The sequence below is a fragment of the Chlorocebus sabaeus genome, chromosome 8, assembly GCF_047675955.1.
Source record: "Chlorocebus sabaeus isolate Y175 chromosome 8, mChlSab1.0.hap1, whole genome shotgun sequence".
NCBI lineage: Eukaryota > Metazoa > Chordata > Mammalia > Primates > Cercopithecidae > Chlorocebus > Chlorocebus sabaeus.
In genome coordinates, this window is record NC_132911.1 from 29334255 (window position 1) to 29348487 (window position 14233).

Sequence of the window (14233 nt, forward strand, 5' to 3'; positions counted from 1 at the left end):
CACAAAAGCAAGGACCTCTTCTGCTACAATTTTAAAAATCTTTGCTACTTTGATTAGCACCTACGATATCTTGTTATTCTATGAATTTCTTTTATTATCTGTGTGTTGAAAATTTTTTCATATTTTTTGTCATGTGTCTTTCCTCCTTATGAATTATCTGTTTATGTCCTTTGCCCAATCATACATTGGAGTCTTACAATTTGGGGGGTCATTTTTGGTGATTGAGATTTTATATAATGAGGATATTAAGATGTGCATGTAAGTGTGTGTGAGTGTGTGTGTGTGTGTTTGGTTAACCAATTGACTTGAGCTCTTACAAATTTTCAAGCTAAATAGCTATTCTATTTTGGTTCAGGGAAAAAGAAAATCAAACCAAGATAAGCTTTTAAATTCAACTTCCTTTCCAGAAGAAAGGGAAAGCAGGAATTGTGGAGCTGCTGAACAAGAGCAATTTTCATTCTCTCTTGGTTTGAATGAGTTTCTTTTTCCCTCATGAAATGGGAACTTCTTTTCTGTGTATCTATACAGTTGTTATTATCGTTGTAATAATGAACTTCTATTGAGAAGCAACTGTGCACTAGAAGCTGAAGCACTTCAGATCGGGACAATAAGACCAATACAGTGGCTTGATTTAGACAGGGGCCCTCAATTCTGTTTAGAAATACATTTCAATCATTTTAATGAAAAGGGCGACAGCAGCCGTGGTGTGTTCAGAGACTGAACGTGATACCGCCTGCAAGCTCTATTGTCTTTCGCTGATTAAACTGGGCTGGTTGAGAATTACATTTCTGCACCCATGGTTCCGCCGTGGTGAACACCAGGAGTAAGCAGGCTCTTATTAAGGTCTCAAGCAAGCCACAAGCAGCATGTCAGAAAGCAAGATTCAAGTCAGGGTCCCCATGGCTTCAACTGGCTCTATCGGATCAAACAACTCCAGCGGGGACAGAGGCAGCAGGAAAGAGCTTCCTCAATAAGGAAATTGAAGAGCAGGGGGAAGGAAAAAATAACCTGAAACTCAGATGGGCAAGATTAGGGGTGGGGAGTGAGAGCTAGAGATCATGTGTCAGCACCCAGAGCGGAGGAGAAAGAATTCTGATTTCAGTCCACGCCACCCCAGACTGCAGCACTGAGCACCCCAGGGCTGGCGTTCATCTCAATCCCCTCATTTTCTCTGTTGAGGAAACAACACTGGAGAGGTCAGGTGACCTGCTTAGCATCATGCCACGTGTGTGGGAGAGAAGGGGCATGAACCCATGTCCCCCAATAACCCACGCTGCCTCTCCAATATCAAATTATTTTCCTTGCACTGTTTCCGTTTTGAGTTCTTGCTGTGGTTTGAAATGACAGTGTCAAGCTTCAGGGACAACAGGACCTGCTGAGTCCACGGAAGGGTCTCTGCTTATTGATTGAATGGTGGTGTTATCCTGTGCTTTCGAGCAAAGCTTTCAGAACCAGAGAGATCCAGGCTCACTTTCCAGCTCAGCTCCGTATCAGCTAGACAGTCGTGGGAAATTCACTTGTCATCTCTGGGTCTCAGTTTCCTTTTCTGTAAAATGGGGACAATGAGAATTGTATTGACCTCTGAGGGCTATTTCAAGGAGTAAACAAAAGAATGCACAGAAAGTCTCTGTTCAGAAAAGAAGATGAAAGCCCAAAGAAGATTAAGTAATCTTGTCCAAAGTAACTCGTTCTTTAAGATGTGGACAGAACTCAAAAATCAGTCCGTGGGTGCTGAGAAAGTCCGTGCTCTTTTATTCTCTTTTATTACCTCTTGGATGTGATGGTTCATGTGTTAAGGGCCCAGTGAATGTCATTCACTTAGAATTCAATATGTGTGAATTATGTGAAAAAACTGCAGTAGCCCCGAGTATATAAAAACTACCATAACCTAATGTCTATAGCAAAATATTACAAGGTCAGAGCTACAATGAACCCTGTCAAGTCTGAAAAGACAATAAATAAATCCTATTGACAAAAGACACTGTGGAAAGCTGGAAGAAGGTATTTGTAATGAAGACACAGACATCTAAGGACTGAAGTAATTGGAAACATGGCATCAGAAGATCTGCGCCTTTGTGCTGTGTGGTCTAGACACACTGCTCTACCGAAATGGCTGAGATCTCACCAGATTTAAAGTCACCAAATCAAACCTAGAATTCAACCTAGAAAGATTACAGGCCGAAAAGTTTGTGAAATTATTGAGAAGGATCCCTTGACTCCAGGTTGAATTTAGAGAGAGAAATTTGCTAGCTGGCACGTGGAGTAGGAAAGGATCTCCTAGAAGTCACTACATCAGGAATCCCACAGCAACTACAACCACTGTTCATTGACATTATGTCTTCAATAGTAGGTGAATTTGCTGCTACAACCAAGTATTTTCTTTGCAACTGGCATATCTCTAATAATCTCCTTCCAGGGTTGTGCTCAGTAGCAGCTATTTCAGAAAGGAAATCAACATTTCCATTGTTCCTGTTGCAATATTGAATTCCAGGGAAGGTAAAGTTTTTGACATTTAAAGGGAAGAGTGCCCCCTAGTGGAAATACAATCCAATCAGACAGCCAAGACTACCATTAAAAGCTGATGGGTAACGTTCATGTTTGGAGACCTGCCCTACAGTCCCCTTCCAGAAGTGATTTATGCCATCAAGAAAGTGCACATCAGGCTTAAGCGTCTACCAAGAAAATGTACATTGTTATAAACAAAAAGAAGTTAGATTCCTTTTTTTTTTTTTTTTTTTAGAAGGAGTCTCGTTGTGTCACCAGGCTAGAGTGCAGTGGCATGATCTCGGCTCACTGCAACCTCCGACTCCCTGGTTCAAGCGATTCTCCTGCCTCAGCCTCCTGAGTAGCTGGGATTACAGGTATGCACCACCACTTCCAGCTAATTTTTGTATTTTTAGTAGGGACGGGGTTTCACCATGTTGGCTAGGATGGTCTCGATCTCCTGACCTCGTGATCCACCTACCTCGGCCTCCTAAAATGCTGGGATAATAGGTGTGAGTCACAGCACCTGGCCTAGATTCGTATTTTTGGGTTATGATGAAGAGACAACAGACAGAGCGAGAAAAGGATTAAGAAAATTAGGAACAGACAAGGGAAGTGGCATGAAAAGGAGGAGACAGAGGATAGAGCAGAAACAGGAAGAATGACATGAAAATATGGATTTCTTCTTGGTATTTTTCTTCCTTCATTTTAGATGAAGGGAAATAGCTTATTCTAGAATAATTCCCTCCAGAGACCCTGTTTTTAAGTGGAATACCTTGTAGTACATTAGACAAGCAACAACTCTATTCTTGACAATGAAACAAACCACCGCAACTCAACACCTGATTGGACAGAGAACAGGCACCTCTCACTCTTGTTCACGTGCTTGAGGCCTTTCAAAAGGGAAAAAAATGTGTCTGATGCCAAATGAGAGCTTCAGTGAATGAATGCCACAGCAACTATGGCCACCACTGTTAAATTGACATTGTGTGAGTTGGGCAGGAGATGGGGAGGCATTGATGAATTACAGACATACAGATTCAGGCACTTTCTGAAGTTTTGTTCTAAGTGACATCTGTCTGTGTCCATGGAGACCATTCCTCCCATCCAGGTGCAGCACGGGGACCCGCCATGACTTCGGGGGTGGATGAATTAAGAGTTTTCCATTTTAACAGTTATGTCTTTATAGTCATATGTGTTAGAGAAACTAAAACTCACCTATCAAACCTATGATTTTAAGAATTCTATTTTTAACATGAGGCTGAGTAGGTTTTTCTTTAAGTGAGCAATTTTAAAGACAATATTAAATAAATAATAAAGTACATGGAAAGGGAAGAGAGGGGGCAGAAGTTATGAGAGAGCGCTGAATATCACCAAAGCTCAGAAAACACTTCAGGAAGTGAGCAGACGTTATTCAACGGTTATCTTTCTATCATCCTCTCCCCTCTCTTGAGACTGGTCCGTCTTGCATTCATTTTATCTATTGTGCTTCTCTAGTTTGCCCTGCTCCTGTCTTCACCGAACACATTCCTACTGCTCTGAATCAATGACAGTGTTAATGGGCAGGACAGTCTTTCTGTGGTCCCATGCAGCCATGGCTCCAAATTCACAATCTAGCAAAGAAGAGGTCTCTAGACTGCCACCAGCATCGTATAGTGAAGGAACGGCCTCCAAATCAGCCATTTTCCCAGGACCTTCCCACCCTCTCCACCAGCACTCCCCGCTCCTCCTTACCCCAGCGAGAACAGCAGTGTGCAGTGACGTGTGTTAAGGGCTCCAGCCATGGGAAAGGTGGAATCCTGTCCAAGGAGAGACAGTAGCTGAAATCTTGCAATGCTGAAGCTTCTTTTTCTCAGATGGATTCCCCAAGAAGACTGCCATCTACACCCTTGTTAGTCAGAGAAGGAAAGAGTTACATTGAGAAATTCTCTGAGCCCCGGTGAGAAACTCCTTTCTTCCCAGTGACCTCAGGTTACAGGACCCTGACTGTGTAGGCTTGGGCCTGTCCTTCAGGGCTCATTTTAATGGAGTGAAAAAGCATTCCTCAGTCAATGACATGACCTAGGAGTTCTTGTGTCATTTTCCCTTCAAACTGCCATTGCAGGAATGCAATGTGATACCTAATTTACAGTATCGTGTAATCACCGAGAGCCCCCTCTGTGCAGCTGCCCTTCCCACCATCCATGTTTGACAGGCCACCACTCTTCCACTCTGATGTCAAGGTGAGCCTCTGATAAGAGGGTGTATTACTCTGTTTGTGTTGCTATAAAGGAATACCTCAGACTGGGTAATTATACAGAAAAGAGGTTTATTTGGCTCACAGGTCTGCAGGATGTACAGGGAGCATAGTGTCAGTATCTGCTTCTGGGGAGGGCCTCAGGACACTTCCAATCACAGCAGAGGGGGAGTCAGCAGTCACATAGCAAGACCAGGAGTAGGAGCAAGAGAGAGACGGGGGAGGTGCCAGGCTTTTTTAAACAACAGCTCTCTAGTGAACTCATAGAGTGAGAACTCATTCATTACGATGAGGACAGGGCACCAAGCCATTCATGAGGGATCCACCTCCATGACTTCCCAGTAAGCCCATCTCCAACATTGGGTGTCACATTTCAACGTAAGATTTGGAGGGGACAAAACATCCAAATCATATCAGAGGGCCAATCAAATCCCAGAACACTGAAAAGAACAGCAACCCCTGATCCCCACTGGGCATGAAGAGTAGCCAGATTGCCAGTCCTACTTTCCCACCAAGACTCAAAACCGAAGACAGCTTAGCCTATTTTGGATGCTATTGAGTGATACTAATGATTTCACTCCTGTCTACACCCAGAGTTTGGGGGCATAAATGCAATGTGGTACTGTAAATGTTTTAGCCTGTGCCAATTCCTATGGTATAAATACTGTCATCATAGCTAATTTCAATCTACAAACATGATGTCAATTGACTCACAAAATTCCTGAAAATTTAACAAGCAGCTCTTGCAAGTTTAAGTCTGCTGTAGCATAGCACTTACATGTATATTCTATAGAGTTCTTTAGCAGGACATGGTACTGTGTGGTTGGGGATGCCAGTGCTAGCATCTCTGACATATTCCTTCATCTTCACCTTCATCCTTAACTTTTCCTTCCACTTTTCCTCAGTTATTAAAAACTCCTCACGTCCTCTCTTCTTCTCTACTGGCTCCCATTTTGTATGGACATTCAGGCCATGGGGAAACTGAGATGGTGCATTTCCATTTTACTACATCACTCATTCTGTGACAGCTGAAATTCGGGCACAGCTGAAAACAAGCAAGTTAGACAAAAAAGATTCCACAGTTGCTACAGATACTGTTCAAATATAATACATAATTGGGCACTAATAATTAGAGATCTGAAGTTGAATAACACACAGTCTTGCCTTTTAAGGCTCACAGATGAATGAGAAGATGCAAATAGTGTCTCCATGGCAGACATTAGCAATTGATTCCAGAATTCACATACCACTGTTTTTTCTTTCTCAATACAGTGATCCCTACTGATTAATCACAGTTGGCAAATGTATTTACCATCCCTGACCTATGTGTATCAAAGCACTAAGTGCAGGAGAGAAGGGACAGGAAAGATGTAAAAGGCAGAAAGGTGCCAATGGAGGGTGCCATAGACAAGTCTCACTGCAATTTGTACCTAATGCTGGCCTTGTCTGTAGACTTACCTCTAGGTGCGTGTCATCTCAAAGTCGCCATGAAACACTACATTTTTGTCCCTAGGATTGTCCGTGGCAAGAATCAACGAGAGGGCACAGGCATGCCTGTGTCTGTGGCTGTGGGAACAATGGAAGGGGCTGAGCTTATTGCTCTGGAAGGCTGCTATTTGTGATTAGAAGGGATCATAAGAATGATGGAAGCCAAGCTTCCATGAAGAGGGGTCCAAGTGTGGAGTACCAGCCATGATCCACTTCTTCCAAAGGCAAGTGGCTGCTGCTCTAGGGGTGGGAGGGGAGCTTAAGAAGGAGACTCACACTGCCCCTGTATGTAATCTGGTTCCTTTCCACATTATCAGGGGCCTGGGAGATCCCTGATATTTTATCTTCAAATGTGATCTGGGGTCTATAGTTGGACGCATAGATGAGAAGAGGTTTTTTTTAATGGAAGAGAAGGGAACTCTTTTTTTTGAGACAGAGTCTTGCTCTGTCATCCAGGTTGGAGTGCAGTGGCACGATCTTGGCTCACTACAGACTCTGCCTCCCAAGTTCAAGTGATTCTCCTGCTTCAGCCTCCTGAGTAGCCGGGATTACAGGCATGCACCACCACGCCCAGCTAATTGTTGTGTGTTTTTAGTGTAGACACCAGGTTGGCCAGGCTGATCTCAAATTCCTGACCTCAAATGATCCTCCCACCTCGGCCTCCCAAAGTGCTGGGATGACAAGTGTGAGCCTCTCAGCCTGGACGGCAACTGATTTTTAATACATACTCTATCATGAGCACCCATTCTAACCCCAATACTAAGCCTCGGTGAGGGAGGATGGTGTCCTGGAGCAAATAGGCAATAACAACAGGGTTACAGGCACTGCCTTGTCCTGGGGTTGGTGTCTTTGCTGTTATCCACTGAGTTCCTAGACTCTGGAAGCTTCTTGTCTCAGACCTAATGTCTCTAGGACCTAATGGTTCCCTGAGCCTCCTGACACCCATACCTCTGACCTAGAGTAACATAACCTTGCCACACCTTAGTTTACATTTGTGTGGCTCTTTACAAAGCTTTGTATTCTTTTTAAAGAACCTTTTAAAAGGATCTTAGTGAGAAGCAGCCAATGGAAGGGATCTTTGATGGTAAAATCCAGGCACTGTAGTCCCACCCGATACTTCCCCCATAGCACTGCCTTAACTACTCCTTTGCTAAGAGACTGATCCTGTCCACACACTGATTTGTAGAAAGCAAAGCTCAACATGAAATGAACAAGCTGAAAGTGCTGGGCCAAACAGGGTCTTGAGCCCTTAACCCCTGGGGAGGACTGCAGTGAAGTTCAGAGGATAACATCACTTGCTCCACGTGCTTTTTCTAGGTTCTGATCAAAAGGGAACAGACCGACAGCCTCGATACTTTGCTGGTAGAGTCATCACTCAATCACAGCATCCCCAGGGAATAGGAGAGGCATAGGATCTAACCCTTGCTATTTTTATTTTTGGAGACACAAATGAGGCAGTCGGTTCTGGAGGAAGTCACGAAATAAGCTCTGAATCAGATGGTATTTCACCCACCATCGGAGGCAGGATGACTTGTGCTATCACCTACCAAATCAAAGAGCTCTCCACACTTGCTAAATGGGACATGAAATGGCCTTGTGCAGTTCCAGCGCAGAAAAGGCAAGGACTGGGGTACCAGCCAGGCTGCAGGCAGAGGCCCTCCCTCCTTGGGGCCTCAGCTTTCTGGAAGGGAGGGTGGGAGTGTGGAGTGTGGGAGGAGAGAGAGAGATCCCATGTCTGCCACTGCCCAAAAGAGCCAAGGTCTTGGTGCCGGCAGGAAAGACAGTGAAAGTGAGATGTTTTCCACTCAAAGTTAGAACTAGAACCAGGAGCAGGAGTAGGAGTAGTAGAGGGTACAGAAGACATTTTTTTTTTTTTTTTTTTTTTTTTAGAAAGAGTCACACTCTGTTGCCCGGGCTGGAGCGGAATGCAGTGGCATAGTCTTGGCTCACTGCAACCTTTGCCTCCAGGGTTCAAGTGATTCCCCTGCCTCAGTCTCCCTAATAGTTGGGACTACAGGCGCCCACCACCAAGCCAGGCTAATTTTTGTATTTTTACTAGAGACGGGGTTTTGCCATGTTGGCCAGACTGGTTTTGAACTCCTGACCTTAAATGATCCAGAGGGCATCTCTTTCTATGAACCAGAGCCACCAGTGTCAGCTTTCACTCCCGGCACCCCCTGTGCTCCCTAGGACTCTCCCTTTCCTGTATCCTCATGTCCAATTCCAGATTCTCCTCCCAGCTCTTCCTCTAACTCCCTGCGACCTGGGCAAGTAATTTTTCAGTATTACTACATTAGAAACAAGGAGAATGGGTTTGACCTCTCTATATCCCAAATAGCTATAAGCTCCTTTGGGGTGCTCGTTGTGTCTTATACTAGTGGTCCCCAAACTTTGGCCCCAGGGACCAGTTTCATGGAAGACAATTTTTCTATGGACTGGTGGGGGGTGGGGGGGGTGGTTTCTGGGTGATTCAAGCCCATTGCATTTATTGTGCATTTTATTTCTATTATTATTACATTATAATATATAATGAAATAATTATGCAACTCATCATAATGTAGAATCAATGAGAATGCTGAGCTTGTTTTCCTGAAACTAGCTGGACCCATCTGGGGCATCTGGGGGTAACGGGAGACAGTGACAGATCATCAGGCCTTAGATTGTCATAAGAAATGTGCAACCTAGATCCCTTGCATGCACATTTCACGATAGGGTTCATGCTTCTATGAGAATCTAATGCCGCTGCTGATCTGACAGGAGGCAAAGCTCAAGCAGTAATGCGAGTGATGGGGAGGAGCAGAAAACACAGACGAAGCTTTCCTGGCTTGCCTGCTGTTCACCTCCTGCTCTGTGGCTTGGTCCTGGTCCACGGCCCAGGGGTTGGGGACCCCTGTCTTATGACACTTTATTTCCCAGAGCATCCAGAGCTGTACTTGGAACATACAACATACTTGAGCATGACCTTTTGATGTGATCTGCTCACACAGGATTCACTCCTAGCTAACACAGACCCTTCCTTCCTCTTAAAGATTCCCGAGGAGTTTTATCATGAACCAGGTGTTTGGGCAATTAAAAAAAAATTATGACAGCTATTTTGATTGAACACACCACAGAGAGAGTGTTCAGTGCTATTTTGGAAGGAGCCTATTTCATTACTGCAAAATTCTTATTTTAATTCTTGGATGGCCGTTAAAATGGAACCCCTTTCCATGTGAAACAGTTACCCTGCATCTTGTGAAGCCTCCCCAGAAACTGGGACCTTATTTCCTCTAAAGGCAGTCCATCGGTTCTTCCAGCTTTTATGCCACTGAAAATTTCTACTTTACCAAATGCTGAAATCTATTTGTATAGCATACTGAGATCTATTTGTATAGCATACTTCCATTAGTACTCTACTCCTTCGGATATTTATGAGAAATAAATAAAGTTATAGGTGAATATTTTATATTAGGGGACATATAGGTTATATTTGGTTTAGTTTTGTTTACCTCAATAATCTAAACTTATTTCCTTATAATAAACATTTATTTAGATTGATGAAAAAAATAATACAAGTCCTAACAAACCCCTCTCGCCACTTCCACTCCAGCCTTCCAAGGACAGCACCACTTTGGCTGGTTGGATATGCAGGGACCCTCTGTGGCTACAGAGAGGAAGGACATGTTCCCTTCCTTTGCTCTCGGCCTCCTGAGGGTCAGCTGTAACCTAGCAAACTTTCAACTTGGGGATTAATGGTAAGTGTCCCTCAGGACGTGGATGTCATGAGGACTCTAGGACTGAAGTCTCTGGGGATGGTGCTTTGGCTGAAAAGGCCAGCCGTGTTTCTGGGGGTAGGACAGGATCCTTCCAGCATGATCAGAAACGTACTGGGCACCCTTAGAGCTGGCAGGGCTGACAGTAAGATGAGCCAGGCCAGGCAAGATTATAGATACTTCTACTATCTCTGTTATGGATGCCCAAGGAGACTGGGTACAAACTGATACTTAATTTTTTATTCAAATCTTTTCATTGATAAAATGAGATAACAGGCTTCTCTGTCTATGGAGTAGCCATTCTTTTTTTCCTTTACTTTCTTAATAAACTTGCTTTCACTTTGAAAAAAAAAATGAGATAATAACAACCCATTACCTTGTGATTCCTTAAATGTCTGAGGAAATTAATGTCAGGATCTGAAGCTGCTCTAAGAAGAAAGGCTGAATTATGATTAGAATTATGGATCCTCAAAGAGGCTGTGAAGAGACATTGTGTGAGCCTGTGAACTAACTGCCTATAGATAATGAGAACTGATGAGCAGTTCATAGTTTAAGTTTTCACTGTGTGCCAGGCACTGCTCTAAGCACCTCACATGAATAAGGACACTGTGTCCTCAAAACAACTCTTTCAGGTAGGTACTATTATTATCTCTACTCTACAGCAAGGAAACCAAAGCACAGAGTTTAAGACTTCACCCACAATGCCACCTAGAAAGTGAGAGTCTGGCCAGGGGTGGTGGCTCACACTTGTAATCCCAACACTTTGGGAGGCTGAGGCAGGAGTTCAAGACTAGCCTGGGCAACAGAGCAATATCCTGTCTCCAAAACAACAACAAAAAAATGGGTGTGGTGGCATGAACCTGTAGTCTCAGCTACTCAGGAGGCTGAGGCAGGAGGATCCCTTGGGCCCAGCTGCATTGAGCTATGGTCACACCACTGTACTCCAGTCTGGGTGACAGCAAGACCCTGTCTCCAAATAAAATAAAATAAAATAAAATAAAATAAAATAAAATAAAACTGTATTAGTCCATTTTCATATTGCTATAAAGAAATACCTGAGACTGAGTAATTTATAAAGAAATGAGGTTTAATTGGCTCCTGATTCTGCAGGCTGTACAGGAAGCATGGCAGCATCTGCTTCTGGGGAGGCCTCAGGAAACTTATAGTGATGGCAGAAACTTACAGTGAAGAGCCAGCACTTCACATGGTTGGAGCAGGAGGAAGAGAGAGAATGGGGAGGTACCACACACTTTTAAAGGACCGGATCTCACAATAACTCAGTCACTCACTATCAAGAGAACAATGGGATGGTGCTAACCCATTGTTAACTGCGCCCCCATGATCTAATCACCTCCCACCAGGCACCACCTCCAACACTGGCAATGACAGTTCGAGATGCGATTTGGTGGGGACACAGATGCAAACCATATCAAAGAGAAAAGAAAGTGAGAGCCAGAGAGTCAGCCCTGCTCCTCACCCCACCACAACAATGGCAGGTGGTTATGCGGAACATTCTCGTGGGCTCACAGCGAAGTGTGTTTATGAACTTGCATACAAATAGGTATGTTCACATTGACATTGATCATTTTATCTTCTTTTAGTCTGGTTTCTCCTCTGCTACTGATCCTCCACAAATATAGGGATCGAAATAGCAAGGACAGATCAGGGGAACTGACTGAAGAGTGACCTGTATTGCTCATGGGAGCTGCAAGCTGAAAAGGTGCTAAAGAATGTCCCAGACAGCAAGCAAGCAAGGCAGTGCTTAAAGTGGTGCTGGCTTAAAAATAATAACCCTCCAACTAACAATCTGATGTGAATCCTAATAGCCTCTCTTTGGGCTCCCACCTGCCCACGATCTTGGAGACACAGAGCAAAATCATTGTCTGCAGCCAACTCTCTTAACTACATCTGCCTGGAAGGCAACCAGCGCCTCACCTCTTGCCCCAGATGTCTGCATCTAGAGGTTCACACAACCTAGACCCAGTTAGAGCCCAGGCAAAGGCTTCAGCCTTTTCCTGTGATAGAACAGAAGGATGCAGAGACCAAACCATAATGTGTGAAACGTAAGGACCTAGCAAATCACAGAATGGAGTCCCCTCTTTTTATAGGGGATAGCACTAAAGCCAGAGAGGTTAAGTCATTTGTTTCATATCACACAGCTAGTGCCTTATTCATCTTTGTTTCCCTGAAGTCAAGCACAGGAGGTATCTGGTAAATGTTTAATTAGTTATCCGCATGAATTTTGGGAGGCTACTGAACCTCTCTGGTTTCAGTTCTATTGACCACAAAATATGGAAAATCATCCCTGCTCTATATGTTCCACAGAATTATTGTGAGATGAGGATCCAATAAGATTTATCCTCTGCGCCTCACCTTCCCTCCAGACATAATCACTGGCAGGAAAGAAAAGTGACATATTATCTTTTCTCTTTTCCCTTCTCCTCTGTCTTCTAGATTTGGAAGCAAAGTATCGTGATGTCCTAGCCAAGATCGTACACTGAAGCAGGAGAGGATATTGACTTAGACTTGGGTAGGAAACCAGAGAGGAAAACAATTGAGAGACTTGATGGGGTTTTGTCTTTGATATCTTTTTTATCAAAATGAACTATATTTTGTTCCTACCACAAGGAGAAGAAGTGAGTGTATTGAGACACCCTGGAGATAACCTAGATCAATCACTTCATTTTAGAGATAAGGACCTGAAAGGAAAAGGAAACCTGCCCCAGGTCGCACAGCTGGTTCCCACCAAGCCTCCCGATTCCCGCTCCTCTCCTGAAACATTAGCCTTTACACACAGCTTCCAGAAGGGAGGGTATTATTCTCGGCAAGGCTCGAAACTAAAGCAGTTGGTATATATAGCCAAGGTATGCTTGGTCTTATCTGGGCAGCTGACTCACTTCTGGACTCAGCCCCCTCCCTGACTACTTAACTGCACATTCTTGCATTAAAAAAAAAAAAAAAGTACCATATTTATTATCATATTCGTGCATATCCTAAGCATTTCACATGTGTAAAACTCTGCTACTGCATTCGCTACCCCCTCTATCTTGTGTTTTCTTATATTTTTGTGATCCCGTCAATTGCTATTTTTTGTTGGTTTGTTTTGTTTTTACATTTCAACTTTTATTTTAGATTCAGTGCGTAGATGTGCAGATTTGTTACGTTGGAATGCTGCAGTTTGGAGTATGGATCCTGTCACCCTGGTAGTGAGCACAGTACCCGTGAGGTAGTTTTGTAACCCACTTTCCTCTCCCTTCTCCCTCTGGTAGTCCCGTCTATTGTTTCCACAGTTATGTCCATGTATGCTCAATGCGTAACTCCCACTTGTAAGTGAGAACATACGGTGTTTGGTTTTCTATTCCTGTGTTAATTTGCTTAGGATTATGGCCTCTAGCTGCACCCATGTTGCTGCAAAGGACATGATTTCATTCCTTCCATTTCCTTAAAGGGGATGGCTTAGGGTTCTGAGGGGTATCCTCATTACAAATCCAGCCTCCTTGACTCTGGAGCCTCCCTTGACTCTTGTAACAAGTCTGGTTGAACAAGTCTTAATGCTCTATCACATTGATGTCTGTGATACTCCACTCTCCCCTTTTCACAGACAGTGGCCTCTCTGACCACTCTTCCCCTGGGGTTACTCCTCCCTCCTAGCCTGGATATGGGCAGAGAATCCCATGGTCTCAGCAGTAATCTTTAGGCAGAAGGCCCCTTTACTTTAGCTCAAGCCCCGCCCTCTCTTCTTTGCTCTAAACTATGTTTCTACATTCATGCCCCTTCACCAGCCCCTCCTCAAACCCAACAGTGCAGATGAATGAGGGCCTCCCCACCCCGACAGTCCTTCCTTGACTTCACATCTCCACCCTGCCTGACCTACAAACCTTCCATTCACCATCACTCCTTTCTCTACTCTGAGCCCCAGCTCCAAGTTCTTCCTGTAGGTCCTACACTTGCCACGCTTCTCAGTGTATCCCATTCTCTCTGTTCTTATACAGCCATAATCTTATCTCTGGCAGCAGAGCCATAATCTCCGAGCATCCAGACATCTTCCCCCTCAACTCATTCTGCATTCTGTTCTCAGAGTTGTCTTCCTAAAGCCTGGATATGATCTTGCACCTCTATGGCTCAGAAACCATTGATGGCACCATGTTGGTTATCAAAGTCATTCCAAATTCCTGAGCCTGGCATTGCAGATGCTTATATGTCCTCATCCCATTCTTGTAAGTTTCCAGAACACTCACCAAGTGCCATGTCGGGTACTGTGCCAGGTGCTTTT

At 44.1% G+C, this 14233-nt stretch overlaps 1 long non-coding RNA gene across 1 annotated transcript in view; it reads right to left on the reverse strand.

The window, feature by feature from the left end:
* Positions 1–654: 654 nt before the first annotated feature.
* Positions 655–14233, reverse strand: part of LOC103215560 (uncharacterized) — a 28444-nt gene continuing 14865 nt past the window's right edge. The window contains exons 2-4 of the long non-coding RNA XR_490198.3: positions 5499–5765; positions 4219–4372; positions 655–1546 (exon numbers count right to left, since the gene is read on the reverse strand). This is a non-coding gene — a long non-coding RNA (uncharacterized lncRNA). The remainder of the gene's footprint in view (positions 1547–4218; positions 4373–5498; positions 5766–14233) is intronic.